At 33.6% G+C, this 18,148-nt stretch overlaps 1 pseudogene; it reads right to left on the reverse strand.

The window, feature by feature from the left end:
* Positions 1-956: 956 nt before the first annotated feature.
* Positions 957-17,588, reverse strand: LOC120154177 (annotated as a pseudogene).
* Positions 17,589-18,148: the final 560 nt, after the last annotated feature.

Genomic DNA, 18,148 nt, shown 5'->3' on the forward strand with positions numbered 1-18,148 from the left:
GAAGTCTGATGGTAAGGCTGTAGCTTAAGGTAGATTTTGTCACCAACTTATAGTTCTTTGTCTATCCTATTTTTATCTGCATAAAAATAAATTATGTTTTATGTCTATTGAAGTTGTTTCAAACACTTAATACAGACTTTCTTTGCACTCAAGCATTTCTTGTACTGAATGCATTATAGATTGATTACCTTTTTACACAAATGGTTGCCTTTAGGCTCCACAACCCTTATCATGCTATAAGCAACCATTTCTAAACTATAACTTTCATGTGTCATTAGTTGGAATTGTATCAAATAATTTAATCTCTACGTACTCTTTGACTCTTGCTTGACTTTTTTACCTCTAGTGTCCTCTTCCTATATTAATATGACATTTCCCCCCTTCAGTTGGTTCTTGTCTCCAAGAATCAAATAATAAGGATAATAATAGAATTATCCTTAAAGAGTGTGTGTTGTTCATGACCTTGTAAGCGATTTGATGCCAACCTGAAGCAAATAACATAAAATTACAGCTAAATCTTGTGTTGGTTATGATATTATCTCTCATATATGCACCAACAATTACCAGTGTCACTTTCTTTAAATGCTACGTAGAGTTTAACAATTAGTAGCTCATTTTGAAATGTATCATCCTTAGTGAGGTTAGAGGCCTTTGTGTGTTTCACTACTCGCTCATTGTCCTCATTTTCAAACATCCTTTCCCAATAAATTGTCACCACCGTGTGGTATAGATTTGTATTAACCGGCAAAACAATGTAGCCTTTCAAGCAATAAGGCGTTTTAGGTCTTATAATTTTGTCAAATACACTTCTTCTGAAAAACCCAAACTGTCAATTCTCATCTTCCCAAAACTATAGGCAGCAATATACATATATCCACCTAAATCAATTACCCTAATATGTCCATCCCTAACAAAAACACAGAGAACAAGAAAACATGTTCTCTTAAATGTTTGAATCACGCATGGATAGAATTTAGTTTGTTGTTTCTCATGGTCAAAGCAAAGGTCAGAACTATAACCAAAGGGTAAACTACTTCATTGTCAATTACAGCTAAAGCATAACTTGAGCTAACATTAATATGAATTATAGAGCTAACTTTCTTGAGCAGTTCCACCACTTTGGCTCTATCTTTGCGAATGGGCGTGTAAACAAATTCAGTATTTCTTCCCACATCATCAAGAGCTAAATCGAATAATTCATCACTACTAACTTTCTCCTTGATCCCATTGATTTTCAGTCTTCACCACGCATGAAAACCGTCTACACCAAAACATAGATCACAAAGTACAACCACAGAGTCATAAAATAATATCAAGAGATCATTGAAACTGCTTCATATACCGAACTTCAATTGAATAGAAATCATAATGTGCAACCTTTTATTCACATTCAAATTCCTAGCCAAATAAACCATACCCGTTCCTATCAACAAAAGCCTAAATATATAATGATCAAGGATCGAGATATGTTCATTGACATTCATAAAAATTCTGAAATAAATTTCTCTAAACATTGATTGAACTAGAGAATTCAAGTTATTTGAGTTATAAGATTTTTGACGCTATAAAAATTGATTCACATTTAACATTGAAGGAGAACCAACTAATTGTTTTTGTGGCATTAGAACTATTTCAATCGTGTCATTAAAGAGTCTAAATGAATTAATGGTGAATGGCCGAAAGGTAGCAACTTGAACCAACATAGGAAAATCTTTATTTTTCCCACGAAATCAATTTGGTAGATCCAAACAGACAGACGTTCTGCTGCAGTCATGAATTAGCTTGCATGGTACTGGTGATGGATGGAAATACAACATCAACTAAACTTGTTGACATTTTATTGAACACTTGAGATGTTGGTAATGCTCAATTTGTAACCGTCTTTTAAAGGATTTTAATTCTATGTTTAATAGAATTAAAATGTTATTTGGAAGTGACTATTTTACCCTCACTATTTAGCCTATAAATAGTGGGCAAATTCATTCACTTTTAGATATCCCAAGCAAACATTTTCTTTGAAACACTTTTCCTCTTTAGAGTGTTCGTTTGAGTTGAGAGAAGAGCAGTATCATCTAAGTTCACTCTAGTTTTCGGGTGTACAAATTCTTGGAGAGCCATGTTAACTTCAGGGGGTTGTTCGTCCATTGTAGTTATTACACACATCGGGGCGAATTTGCTTCTAAGGCAGTGGATTACCAAGACACAGTTATCATTCTGATTGAATAATTTATTTAATATTTTCCAGTCAGTGCTAACGTCTCGTTTTACAGCATTATATTTTTCCAACAATTTAGAAGCAAATTCGAACTGTTGCATGATATTTGTAAAAGGAACGATGAAACCACATGTTGGATTCAAGTTTGTGTGTAAGTGTGATTTCAAATGTCGGTTCAACCTTGCATCAAATTGGTATGTAATATTTTGATACAGATTATTATTATCGCGATTCGATGCAGCCTGATGCTAGTGACGATGTCATGAATTTTAGTGGTTTCAATGTTTTGAATGCTTGAATTATTAATATTTATGTTCTTTCAATGTTTTAAAGATTAGCTGTTATTTGATGTAACGGCATGCATCATGATTTTAAGATGGATATGTGTTAGGCACATTTGAAAGCAATTATAAATATTTTAGCTACAATCAACGTCCTATAATAAATGCTTTATGAAGTCTAAATGATAACAATTTTATTATTAAATGGTAATTTTAATATTGTGTTATAAGCATTTGTGCATGATAATATGTTATCATGATTAATCTGGAATGTTGGTGTTTAATAGTATGGATTAGTAGTATTTTTTAATTGATAATTCATTTCAATTTTAAATGTATTAATGTTTGAATAAAAAATTAAAAAATATTCATGTGAGTTGTGAATAGATATTTATTAGAAATTATAGCACTTTAAATGCTATTGTGAAGAATGAATGGACATAAGTTATAAAATTTATAATGGTCACTTATGTGAATAGATTTTTTGACGTTTGCATTAATAAATGCATAATAATATATTAATCATGTGATTTGAGAGCTTAATATTAAATTAATACATCATCAAATTATGATAATCTTTAAATAATATTTACATGATCTATCGTGTATTAGTTAAGTGAATAATGATGATTGATTCATGTGAAGATATGTAATTATTTATTTATGTATTGAGGAAATTAGTATTACACTTGAAAATCAAGGTGAAAATAATTATAAATTATTTTATCATACTAATAATTTCATTTGAGAAATTTATAAAGACACCATGATGGTTGTAATTTTGGAGAATCACGAAGATGATGATGTTGAACGAGAAGATTCTTCAAACCGAATAGTTATTAAATTCGGGTTTGATTCCATAATTTCTTGAAAATAAGGAACCCAAATCCTAAAGATAAGGATCTTGTCACTATCAATAAATTATTTTAACTTTTGTTAGTAAATGAATTTCGTGACTAACCATGTATATTCTTCATTTGACTTCAGAAGATACAAAAGAGATGTTGGTTCAGATGAAGTAATTGTCACGATGGATTTTGGGGTCATGCTGATTAAAAATGATAATGCAAAGAATGAAGTTGTATGCATGGTGAGAATGAACAAGTCTATTTGGAATTGTAATTCTACTCGCAAGGTCAGATTATTTAGACTTGTTGTCTGTTAATTCATGCATTTCAAATACATGAATTAGATTGCATGAGCCTTCAAGCTAGTCTTTAAAACTAAGTAGATACTATGAAATGAGATAAAACTACTAGTAAAGACTAAGGTAGTACTACTAAGGCTAAGGTGGTAGTGTTAGCCCAAAAAATATATATGCTTAATAAGAAACTATTGTAAGTAAAAGTATCAAGCATAACTCTTTAAAGAGGCCTTAATTAAATAAAGAGAAAATATATAAATGATTTATTGAAAAGTAGTGTGATGAGTATAAAAGTGCATGTCTAGGAATGGTTCTATTAAAGACCTGGTACTTAAGCGTGCCTAGTGCACCACCTCTCTTTCATTGAAACCTACCTGGTGCACAGTTCATTACTATGCTCACTATTTCAATTTAAATAAAAAAATTACTATGACGAGATAAAAACTCTTAAAACTTAGTGTAGAAGTTAAAAGAGTATAGAATAATTTGCTTGAGTGGAATACCAAACTTAGTCATAGTAAATAAAATATGTGATGGTCTCTTTAAGGCTAATATGTTGAATATCATGAATGAAAATATGATAGACACTATTGCTACTAAAAGTATGTTGTAGCTATTAAAATCTCGTTGAGTGATTTTCCTAAGTAGAGGAAAGAAAATAGATAATCTATTTCAGAATTTGTGTTTAAATCTCTAGTTTTAAACCTGAGATCATTTTTCCTATTGTTAGGAAAAGTTGAAAACTCACAATAAACTTTGTCATAATATTCATAATTTCCTAAACACTTCTTATGATGAGTTAGGAAAAATCGAAATTCATTTTGAATGAAAAAATGTTGTGGAGGACTAAATCAGATATAAGGAATTTCATGATCATTGGAGAATAAAATACTGTATAAACAAGATTTGAGTTTGTTAAAACATAGTTTTATTGTGAAAACTAATAATAAACTTTACTCAAGTATTAATGAGTAAGAGAGTTGTTCAAGACACTTAAGGATTTTTTTTTCTATCCTAAATATATTAGAAATGTGGGGTGTCTTAAATGATGATCAAAGTGAGAGAGGAACCTAGTTGATCCGTTTACTAAAGGTTAAAGTCAAAAATTGGTTCTTGATTCGTCGAGGGGGATGGGTTTAAAGCCCATTGGTTGAGGAATTCAAGGTAGATACCCAACTTAGTTATCTAAGTTCAATATGGTAAAATAAAACCATGAAAAGACTCATAGTGTACATTTCTACCTACTATCCCTATGACGACTAATGTACATGCACAAGATGAGCTTAATTGCTCTTAATAAATTCATAGCCCAGGTAGTGGGTGGACCTAGTGAGAAAGACTTGATGAATTTACTGATTTTGGTTAAATATCTATTCTTAATAAGTTCATAACCCAGAGTTGAGTGGGTAGTTCTAATCGCGAAGGACTAGATGAATTTACCGCTTGAGAGGATGAGTTTTATTAAACTCTTAATGAATTCAAACCCAAGTGTTTAGGAGTTCCTAGTGAGAAAGACATATTCAATAGGAGTTTATAGTGAGAATGACATATTGAATGAGAGTTCCTAGTGAGAATGACATATTGAATTCACCGAATAATGAGGTTGAATATTTATTCTTAATGGTTTCTTATCCCAGAGTTTGGGTGGTTAATTTAAAAATAAACTTGAAGAAATTCACCTTACCTATTGTGAGGTTGAGTTGTTGTAAAAGATATTAATTATTTCATAGTTCATTTTGAGTGGTTTATGTTGAGATAGACTTGATGAAATAACTTACGTAAGTGAGAAGGATTAACCACATTCTATGAAAAAATGTTGGGTCATTTTTCTAGTACACTTATTAGAATCCTGAGGAAAGAGGGCTAAACATATATATTTGCCTGCTGGTTCTAAGTACTATATATGGGTGCGGAAATATGTGCAAGTATACACAATCGAACAAGTAATACAATGATGAGTGAGTATCGTCTCCACAAGGATTGGAGGAAATATATAAGTTCAATCAAAGGGCTTTACTATGTCACCTAAGTAAAGTTAGTGATGTTATGTACAAATGATAATGTTGTGGCAAAATGAAATGAATGTTGTGGAAGTGGAATGATGGTAATATGGTAGCAAATGGATATGTTGTGGCAAATTGGATATAAATGTCTTGGCAAATTAAATTGTGTTGAGTGTAAACAAATGAAAATGTCAAGGCAAAATAAAATGTAAATATAGGATTTGATTACTAGGACTTTAACTTCCTCACACGACAAGCTACTATGGGAATGAGTGATAGGAGTCACTTAGGGTGCATTTGGTTCACAGAATGTAAGATTACCAGTGGGAATAAAAGATTACCAGGGAATAGGATTAATGGAATGTTACATTACTGTGTTTGGTTGGTTTGGTAGGAATGTAAGATTATAATTTTTGGTTGAATGAATAAAAGATTACTGGAATGTATATTTTACCAAATTGTCATTGTTCTATATTTTTTAACAAGTTAAATTCTAAATATTAAATAAAAATTATTTATATAAAAATTCTATTTGTTGATAATATATTACTTGAGTATTTAAATATATCATGTATTATTTTAATTTTAATTAATATTAAATTTTATATAATTTATGTAAAAAGATATTAAAATTTTACATCAACATTTAACTAAATGTTTACATTGTGAAAATTCTTCATAATAATAAAAAGATGTAAATTATTTTTGTTATCTAAAATATAATATTTATTATATTTTCTATATATAATTTATTTATTTATCTTTTATATTTATATTTAATTCTGCATACTTTATCATTATTATTTATCTCATGAATTTATATTACAAAAACATAATTCAAATAAGTAAGAAAAATATAATACTAAAAATCATATTGTCTATAATTTTATATTTCACCATCATTTATCATTATATTTGCTAATATTTTAATAAAATTATTAATTCTCGGTTCTAATCTGTTTTGTACTTAACTCTTGATTACGAAAAGCAAGCAACCCAATAATTCATGTTTCCCAACCTGTAATTTCTCTCCGAACATATAAAAACCGACAGAGGTCAAACTTTGAACATACTAGACCGTTAATTTCTTTCAGATCATACACAAAGGACAAGTGAAATAGCTTACCTGTATATAAAGAGATACAAAGTAAAGCAAGGAACAATGGGAAGCTTTAAACAAAATTAAAATTATACTAATATGAAAAGCAAGTTGATGCTTAACAAAAATCCAACACTTGAGAAAAAACAATTAAATGAAGGTTCAACAAATAACATGACAACTTTCTTGAAATTGTCTCATCTAGCTTGCTATTTGAGATCCTAGCTCGTCGTCAGTTAAGATCGACTTGAAGAAAGAAGAGAAAACATACAGTGGATGAAAACTTCAAAACCCAAAATCCATCATTGGTTTAAATAAATTAGAGAACCAATGGAATAGTTTCTCTGAACTAAAATCATAAAATAGGAGCTCTAATAAAATTTACCTCATGACTAGCAAACTCAGTGCCATTGCATCGAACTGCACTAGTATTTTTGAAAGACCAAAAATTTTGCTTTAACAACCATGATATTACGTAACTCCGTCATGATATTAAACAAGAACTATTCAAAATTAACTTTATTAGATGCAAAGTCAATCATGATGAAATGCCCTAGTTATTTACACTGGACTAGCCTAAATCTAAGCAATTTCTTAGTTATAGAGTCAAATTTTATAATTTAGGAAATATACCTTCACATACAACAATGTATACACATATGAAAGTGATAATTGTTAACTATCAAAGACAGTTTTTACTACATAATAAAAACTATCAAAAGTAATTAACATATTCAAAAACTAGCACATTACTTGCAAGTCATATACTACATAACAAAAAGAAGTATAACATTAACCATCAAAAGTTTATACAATGTTTCAGGGTTTTTGGTTAGAACATAATCATTAAGCTTCTTGAGCACTGATTCCATCTCCTCAAAGCACTCCCCCAGATCTCCACCACTTGTAATAACCAGTTCATGGAAAGCAACTGACTCTTTCGATAGATCATTGATTGTCCTCAGCTGCAACTTATCTAAAAGTCTTTTGAGAATTGTAGGGTCGAGATCCTTTTTTTTCTGTGCTACTGCTAAAGCATGTTCCATTTGCAAATCAGGTGAGTTCGGTCTTCTTTTTGCTCGTCTGAATTGTGCATGAACAAGTTCAATCTGATACGAAAGAGAACTAGTAAGAACATGTCACTTGAATCTAGCTGTTTGTTTTTGTGAAGCTATAATTTCGATTGCCCTAAATGTGCATGGAACAAAACAAAGAATCAACATAACAGATATAATTTTGGCAAAATTTTCGTGGTAAAGTACATGTTTCTGGACTTCCTCCGATATATCAAGTTCATCATATGGAATCTCATTCAAAGCTGCCTCAATGGCTTCAGTCATTTGCTGGAACTTATACGCTATCTGGTCATTTTGCAAGGCCTGCAGAAAGTAATGCATACTCATCTCAATAAATAATTACTATATAAATATAAAGGAATTTGTGAAAGATAACAAGGTTAATTAGTAGCAAAAAAGGTAGTTTAAAAGAACGAAAAGATCAAGCCTAGTTCTACAAATTTACCTACCGAGTAAAATTATGCGCTGAAAAGGATGGAAAGGACGATTTTCATTTTATTCGACTCTGGCCTAAACAGATTACTATATTTTGTAATTGATCACTTAAGTTATCTATTAATTGGGTGATTGAAGGAATAATTACTATATTATGTGCATCTTTGCTTGAATTCATGATTGCTTTATAAGGTTTAGGTGATGAACCCGATAAAGCTTCTACTGGTTTTCTTCCTTCTATGCAACCTATGTATACAACATAATTATATACTGATCATTCAACAAACATTTGTAATGATATATTAATAATCATCATCTTTTTTTTTCACTCCTTCAATCTCTCTTCTGTTATTTCTGTAGGTACATGTTTCCAACTCAGACTAAAAACTCATCACTCTCTTGGCTTATACAAGGTTACCTTTATCTAAGCCCCGCGTTCTACTGCAACTTCTTATAACTAAAGTTTGGTTTCAGCTGTATAATGTTTTTGTGCTTTTATAAGCTATGTTATTGATATACTTTTCAATAGACTATTTCTAACTAGTTTTTTTAAAAATTACCAGCTACTAATGATTCTCATCAGTCTCTTCAATTTCAAAATCTAAATGAGAAGTGTTACAACAAATTCTGGAAGAATTGATCCAAGCAAAACAACAACTATAACTATATTTCCAATCAAAAATGGGTTTGACCAAATAATACTAGATTATGAAAAAATGGCAGAATGAATCCAAGCAAAACAATAACTATAAGGAAACTATCGATTGAGGTTAACTTAAATCGACTACACTAATTTCCAATCAAAAAGCAACTAAAACCTTAAGAACCCTAACCCAAAAGTATTTTTCTAAAAAAAATGGGTTCAACCAAAAAATACTAGATTAAGCTAAACTCTTACCCGAAACCAGTTTTCTGAAAAAATTAAACAAGTCAAAAATTGTAAAGAAAGGGATAGGAGAAGAAATCTTACCAGGAGAATGATGATTTTTTCGCAGAGGCAAGCTAAAGGGGAGAAGAAGATACATTGAGGCAAACTCAAGGGGGGAGAATATACGCAGAGGCAAAGGGGAAAAGAAGGGTATTTTAGCCCTTAGCACGGGAATAAAAGAATACCTAACATGTGTGTGGGAATAACATTCACAGGATTAAGCACACGATATTTACTGTTGGGAAATAAATATTACCCCCACTTGGGAATGTTACCCAACCAAACATGGGTATCTTTAACTAGAAAAAAAATATACCTACCAGGAATCATGAAATCCTTAATCCAAACGGGACCTTAGGAAAATCTAAGTCTATTTCTCACAATGGTCTTATTTTTATACCTTATATGCCCGACAGAGTCTAAGGGACTCGACATATTTAAGATGCCTTGGCAAAATCGGTTGGCGTTAGCCCCTACAGTGATCCTATTGGTCCAAATAACATGATATGTCTCGACAATACCTTTTTGCGGAAGCATTAACATCTAACCTATCGTTCATGCACAACTCCTTTTAGTCAAATGAAATCCTAGCCTTATCTCTAAGGTGGATTAGGCCTAGTTACTATCTAGAACCCCTTGCGTATGTGGTTCATCCCTAGTTTGTCTCAAGCACTAAGGTTGTGTTACCTAGACATTCTCTCGAACACTAAGTAATCTCTTAAGGAATGACTACTCTCATAACTCCTACAACCTTAAGGCACTAAGCTTCATAAACAGAACAAATAATAACATAGTAAAACAACCATTCATTAAAGAAAATCTTAAATATCCAAAATGAACTCCCACCAAATAGGATTTATTCATGGTGGGGTTCAAAATAAGCAAGCACAAAGCAAGTTAATATGTTCCTTACAACCCACACTACTAGAAAACCCCTTTAATGACGCGCATTGCGCGTCATCTATGGGTGCAGATGACACATAAATGCCTATCATTGAAGCCACCGACATAAATTTTTGATGACGTGCAATTGTGTGTCATAAATCTATGACACGCATTTATGACACACAATTATGACGCGCATTTATGATGCTCATTGCGCGTCATTGAAGCCCCCGTCATAAATGAAGATGACACACATTTGTGTGTCATAAATTTATGACACGCATGTATGACTTACATTGAATGTCATTGAAGCCCCCGTCATAAATGAAGATGACACACATTTGTATTACTTACATTCGTGTGTCGTGATTGTATTTCGTAAATTATATATATATATATATTGTGATTGACAAATAATCAAACTAAATCACATTTAATGCCTCATAATACTAAATATATATATATCATATTATATATAAGCAATCTATTTGTATATAATATATTCACACTAGAAACAGTTTACAATAAACGATTAGTCAAGGAAAACAAAGAAAATATGACATTGAGAAAGAACATATAACAATTATTATAAGTTAATAAACAAACACTGAAAGTTACAAATCTCCTTAAATGAATTTAACAATTGTCCTAGTTCACATAAAATTAGTTACTCTTCCCTACTCGGATTAGCCATGAGCTTTACTATCTATGCTGCACAAAGAAGAATTGAAACCAAAGCCTATGACTCTCCACCAAATGAATCTAATGTCTAGGTAAGTAGCACCGACTTTACCTTGCAGCAGATGCATCACCATCACTCAACTGTCCTAGCTGGTGGCCCTCCTCATCACCCCTTATAGTTCGTAGCACAAATTGTTTGGCTTTGCGCCATTGATTGTTGAAAAGGCCCCTAACAGAAGTGACAAATCCATCACCGACGTCATCAGCTGAACGCTTAGGAAAGGCTATTTTCTGATCAGAAGCTTGGTCATTGTCAAGGAGATGGAATTCACCATCAGAAGCAGCAGTTGTAGTTCGCTGTTGACTGTGTCCCTTGTCTTTGAATTTCTTAACCTACCAAAATGTAAAATAATTAAAAGGAAGGTCAGAAGATCTGCATTCCAAACTTTATGGTATAAACTAAGCTCAAACATGTTTGCAAATAATATGTTACTTGAGATCAGTGCGAGTGCTAGAAATGAATATAAATTCAACACGGGTATATTCAATTTTTTTTATAAGTTTCTTCATATAATCCCACAGACATCTAATATGTGATGGTAGTGGATGCTTTAAGAAATTGAAGAAACCGAACAACTATTATCATAGTTTATTGTAAAATTAAGCGTTAGAAATTTCCATGTCCTAATCCAACAAATAGGAGGGAGACAAGACTGTTACGTTCTAAGTAAGAGAAGATTCAAAGTATAGAGGTTTTAAGGTCGGTTTACAGGAGTATCATTAAGATCCCTTACATGCATTCCATTTACAGACTTCAGGACTCCCCATATAACATGCTTCTTAACTCGAGAGATCAGTCTCCTCCATGTTCCGGTGAACTCGACTCGGTGAAATGTATCCATCAGTAACTTGAGATCACTTACAACAAATATGGACCCTTCGTACGTTATTGACAGCTCAACCTAATGCAGAACAACAGAAATATAAGACAATAGAAACCAAATAATGGCAATACAAAACATGAGACAACCAATTAAATTAGTTGAACCACCTGACTTATCTATATTCAATCAGTTTCGGAGGCCCAAGCTTTTTCTCTTCAATGGGTTGACCAGCTTTAGCAGATCGTGTGTCTTCAAGTAGGTCCATTTTCGAAGATTGAGCTTGCATGAGAAGTTCGATAGCTATGGACTCTGCAACAGCGTCTTCCATTTTTTCGAAAGAAGATGTTCTCCTCAAGTGGGTTCCAAGTTTTTGGTCTGGCAATTTTGATGCTTACAAATGGGTTCCAGAAAGAGCTTATGCATTAGAAATATAAAGATCCAAAGCCTCTATAGAACGTAGTGGCTTAAACAAATCAATAAGTTTTAGTGTTAATATAAGTTACCAAAACATAAGGATGCTTATTTTGTTAGAATCAGTTGGCAGATCAGTAATGGACGGTCTTGATTTGTGTGATCCCTCAGATTCTAGAGTATGCAATATCAAACAGAAAGGCTGTTGATGTACCATAAAGTTGGCTAAAGATCTACTGAAACATTCTAGAGTATGCCCTTTTCTCCTGGTCTCGTCTATTGGTATCCTGCAGCAGTGTTTCAAACTCAATTACCTTCACAGGTGAAATCAACTGGAAGTGCGAGGTGGAAAGCATTAAATATTTATTCAGAGAAAGAATAGATTGATGTCAACCTTCTTCCTTACAGCTGCAAGCTCTTTCTTTATTCCACCTGAGTAGAAGAAAACCTGATATAAGATGAAGGTCATCCCAAATCTACTCAAAAATATATAATTGAAGGACATTGATGAAGTAGAGGTAAGAATTATAGCAGAAACTAATTAAGTGATATAACATCAAGTTTTGTACTTAGGTTACAATCGTATGCAACTTTACCAGGTGACACAACATGGCACTCCATTAATCAAAAATGAAAACTTAGCAAGTCATTCCAAACCTCAAAACAGTAAAACAGAGGAAGAAAATGGAAGAGGGAAGGAGGGAGCATGGTAGGAGTTTCACAACTGTTTTACTTGAGATAAGATTTTACAGACCATCATTAGGCTTTAATTCCGATGCCTTTTTAAAGCTCTCGACTGCAACATCAATTTCATTTAGTGCCATGTGTGCCTGACATCAGTTAAATACAAAAGCAATTGAAGTAAAAAAAAATCCCGGATAAAAGTAAAACTAGTCATTTAATAGTTTAAACAATATGCATTCCAGTTAAAACAAGAGCATGCAATTTATTTTGTTATAAACACACAAGGTTTTTCCCTCAAATCAATTAGCAAAATAAGAAACGACAATATTAGTTATGCTTGAAAAATCACCGACAGTAGTCAGTAAAAAAAGCAAAGGTACAAACTAAATTAGAAACATGACCAGCGAAAAGAAATGGAAAAGAGAACAGACCAGACAAAGTACGAGGTGCCAAGGAAGTAATAAACATGGTTTTGAATGTGTACAAATACTAAGCACTGACCTGACCTTGGCGAAAGAAAGCTTTCACATTATATTCTCCATCACGAATTGCAAAGTCAGTATCCAGCAATGCTCTTTTTAGATCACACAGTTTCAACTTGCAGGCCAAAAGAAGACAACACAGACAATAATCATATGAAAAGAAACAAACATCAATAACCGAAAAAGGAATATAAGTGATTACAGATACTAACATAGAGGAACTCCCTATCATAACATGCTTTACTCAATGAATGAAGAACTAAAAATGAGAGAAAGACTGGAATGATCTTGCCATGCTAGATGCCTAAACCTTTTACTTATTGATGATCTAATAATTTTAAATAAAAAATCTTATAGAACTATTTGTAAATATCTAAGACTTGGTCTTCTATAAAGATGAGCTCTTCTCTGTGTGATGACAAATTAGAAAGGCAGCAAAAAGGTCAGCAGAATAACTAGAGGATTAATGGCAATAAAATCATGATCATCAAACAACTAAATTATGCACCTTGATCAATGGCCTCCAGGTCCCAACAGACATCCAAATAGAGCAAAACCTTCTGATATTTCCTAAGAGCAATCTTATAGTCTTGTTTCTGTAAGAAGGAATAACTAGGAATATTTACTAACACTGTATCAGTAAATCAAATTCCAAAGAAAAGTACTAAAGCTATCGGTACTCAGCAGTCTAATGTATGGTAGAAAATGTGCCATCATTATGCAGCCATAACACAGAGAGTACAAGGCAAACTCATTCATAATAATGTAAAATGTGTAATATACAAAAAAGGGAAATTAAACAAATTATATGAAATACCTTGTATTGCTCATTTCCAAAAGCTTTGATAGAGTCAACTGCCATTATCCACCAAGTAATGTCATTCATTTTTTTGTCAAGGTCAGCTGGCCAGTCGAGATAAATATCATCATCCTTAAAAAAATTAGATACTCCGTCATCTACCCACTCAGGAATTTCTCCACAATCTTCAATTATAACATCTTGAGTGGGGTAATCACCATCCTCAGTAGCAACATGCCCGATAGATCGAACAACACCCATTCCTTTTAAAACCTTCCCAAAAACCACATGTTTCCCATCGAGATGAGATGTTCGAGTAGTTGTAATGAAGAATTGAGACCCATTGGTGTTAGGCCCCAAATTAGCTATGGATAACATTCCTTTTCTTTCATGTTTTAACACAAAGTTTTCATCTTCAAATTTTAGGCCATAAATAGATTCTCCCCCTGTTCCGTCACCAGCTGAAATATCCCCACCTTGTATCATAAAACCTCAGATAATGCGATGAAAGCGCACACCATGTAAATAATGCGAGATGTGAAATCGAGAAAGTGAAGAAGTAATTAGGGTTTTAGCCGCTGAAGCTGAATGCCAAAGCAAAATAAAAAAAATGCATTTGTGCGTGAATGGCAAACGAGAAAGGGTTTAATTCGTGTGAGATCACTAGAAACACACATTTTTTCTCCCGTTGCAACAGAGAAAGAGTTTAACATACAATTTCGTAAAACCAGAAACCCAAATTGAATGGTGGAATAGAGAACGAGGAATACCTGTGGAAACCCTTGAATTTTGACTGATCCTGCGTTGTAATCAAAGATAAAATTATGGGGGGAAATTAAAAGACGAATTTTAGAAGCAGGAAAGTATGCGTACGTGATGAAAATTATGGAGAAATTAAAAGACGACTTTGAGAGATGACACACAATGAAAAGTATCCTCCATGTGTTTGTTAAATTTTTTGGATTATGACTATTAAATATAACACACATTATTGTAAGTCATAAATCATTTAGATTTTAAAGACCATGACATTTGTTTATGACACTCATGTTTTGCAAGTCATAAATTAGCGCGTGTCATCGTCCGTGTGTCATTAAAGGTATATTTTCTTGTAGTGCCAAATGATAAATAATGAAATCAAAGAGCAAAGGGAATGAGGAAAAGCCTTCGACGTGCAATGCCAGAGCTTCTCTCGGCCACCACGAACTGTCACAATGAACTAGCTCCTCTCGGACACCTAGAACGCCACTCCCTCTAGCTTGTAAATGGAGGAATACCATGGAAAATAGGATTGACAGAAAAATGAGAGACCTTTTTCTCTTTGAAAATAAGCTCAAGCCGGCATGTGTAAAGTCTCTTCACTATTGTGGCTTCATCCTATATTTATAGGGGGAGATTTAACCTACGAATTTGTGTTGAAATTCCTATGATACCCCAAATCATGCTTCATTCACGTGAGGGTTGGACAGAGCTGGCAGTAGTCCCCCTGGGCAGCTGGTAATGGTCCAACCTGGGTGGCTGGCTGAGTACTCGATAGGATCATGCTGCAGCAGGTAGAGGACCGACAGGATCAGTAGCAACAAGACGTGTCCAGCAGGATCAGCAGCAACAGGGCGTGGTCCCCTCCAGGCAAGTGTCTCCTCACGCGTAGAGATCACGTGAAGATAGGGACAGTTGGCTCTAAAAATATCTTCTTTCATTTTGATCACTCTCGAAATACCAACTGGTTCGGTATTTGCATTCTGCTCAATAATCTCCTTATGTCACGACATTTCCCTTTTTCTTTTCCTTGCTCCCAAATCCAGCACATCACCAAACAAACACCTTTCTCATAAAGCAACACTGATTATAAAATAAAATGCCGCAGTAAACAGAATTCCACCACATGTAACTATATGCTCATAAATGCATCTATATGATCCTAAATGGGCTCTTAGACAGTCAATAGCTTAAGTGAAAATGTCTCAAATATGACATTTTTACAGAGCTATCACACCCCCAAACTTAAGCTTTTGCTTGTCCTCAAGCAATGTATAATATTAAGCAAAATAAAAATATCATGGCAAGTTTAAAAGCAGAATAGTTATATGGGATAAAATTTCAGCCCTCAGCATTTGGCTTCAACATGCTAGACTAGTTTGAGAAATCAAGTATTGTCCCCTAGGGCAAGATTCTTTGTGTGGATGTGTGTGTGTTTTTATCCAGTCCATGCTTAACAAAACTAAAAATTTTCTAAGCAAGCTTTCTTGTTTTGCCACAACATTTACAAATTTTACTCCCACATTGTTTTCTTTTCTTTCATTAATTCTGCTACGAGGGGAGTCAGCCCATCACACCTATCATCCCACACTCTAGGTGAAATAGAGCATACCTTCCACCCCCGAGCTAGTCAGATAGAGTCATCCCGTGACTACTTTCATTCACTCATATGCTATAGTTGCCATTTATTTATATGTAGTTTCTAGGCAATACCATGGCATAGCGGAGTGTCCCTCTACAGATATGCCGAAGCATTTATTCACAACTTTTTTTTATTGTGGGGTTTTCACCATTCTTTAACAAAGTTTTATGCCACGACATTCAAGAATTCTTTTATAAAAAATTTCTAAGTTCTTTAAGAATATAAAACATATAATCGTGTATTCAAATGTTTCAAAGAAGCAAGTCCTAAAGTTGGTTCTATCATCCTCAACAGTCATGTACGTTCAATCCTAGCCATCAAGAATTCATCATCATCGGGCATCCTTAATTTATTCCAGAAAACTAATTCTACACTTACTAATGCCATGGCAAATTCATTATACTAATACTATCAAGCAATGATTTGAGAACCCTACCTCCCCAAACTTGAGAGAAGCATTGTCCTTAATGCTAAAAACTAAATAAAATCTAAATTACATGCTATAAAATGCAATGCAATGCAAAGTACCTTGACTTTATGCTAGTGGTGGTGCGACGGTCGTGCGACGGGTGCGCTTTCTTAGTTATGTGGGGCTGGAGTGTTCAGATTCTGATGCTGGCGTAGTAGGGGGAGTACTTGGTTCTTCTGGGATTGTGGAAAGTTGGGGCTCCTTACGCCTAGACACCTTCTTCCGTCGACATCTACTCTTTTACCAAGGAACTTGTTGCAGCATCTCGGATTGTTCCTCATCCATTGGCTCAACAGGCTACAGGGGTTCTAGTATAGTTACAAGCTCTTCTTCTCGATGCTCAGTTGGCGACACAGTATGGAATGGATCAGGATCAGTTGGCTCTTCCTCATCAGCTGGCTGGTGAACCTCTTCATTGGTGGGCAGCTAAGCATCTTCATTGGTAGGCTAGTGAAAAGTAAAAGCAAAAGCAAAAAAATAAACCCTAAAGTAAAAGTTAAAAAGGTGAACAAGTGAAAATGTTTTCTCTCCTCTTTTTGTCTTGTTTCCACCCAAATCCCTTTTACTTCCACCGTACAATCATCACGTACCGGCTGTGTGGACCTAATTGTGCAACAAAAATAAATTAAACACTTAAAAGAAAATGCAATAAAACAATAGAAAAATAAAGAATTATTTATGTACATAAGTAAATCTAAAATGTAACGGCATCTTCAAGATGCTTGACAAGTCTCAATATCGTGCAAGAGAAGTATTGATTTGTCATGCATGGGTGGAACTCCTTGATAGGCCTTCAGACGCTGGGCATTGACTTTGAAAATGGATCTGTCATTAACATTCTTGATATCCAGAGTGTCATAAGGATAAACATGGTGTACTTCAAATGGTCCCGACCATCGTGACTTCAGTTTGTCATGGAAGAGCTTAAGGCTTGAGTTTAACAAGAGCACTTGTTAGGCAATATGAAAATGTCACGACAAAAGCATTCGATCATCCCACTTCTTGGTTTTTTCTTTGTAAATCTTGGCATTTTCATGTGCTTGTGCTCGATACTCTTCTGTTTCATTTAGATCAAGTAACATTTGCTCCAAAGCTAATTGTGCATCGAAGTTCAGCTTCTTGATCACCTAGTATGCCTTATGTTCTAATTCCACTTGTAGGTGACATGCTTTCCCATATATCATCTTGAAATGTGACATTCCAGAGGTGTTTTGAATGTCGTTTGATAAGCCCAGAGTACATCGTCAAGTTTCAGGGATCAGTTATTCCTT

This window comes from Hibiscus syriacus, unplaced genomic scaffold (assembly GCF_006381635.1).
Source record: "Hibiscus syriacus cultivar Baekdansim isolate YM2019G1 unplaced genomic scaffold, ASM638163v2 tig00002840_pilon, whole genome shotgun sequence".
Lineage (NCBI taxonomy): Eukaryota > Viridiplantae > Streptophyta > Magnoliopsida > Malvales > Malvaceae > Hibiscus > Hibiscus syriacus.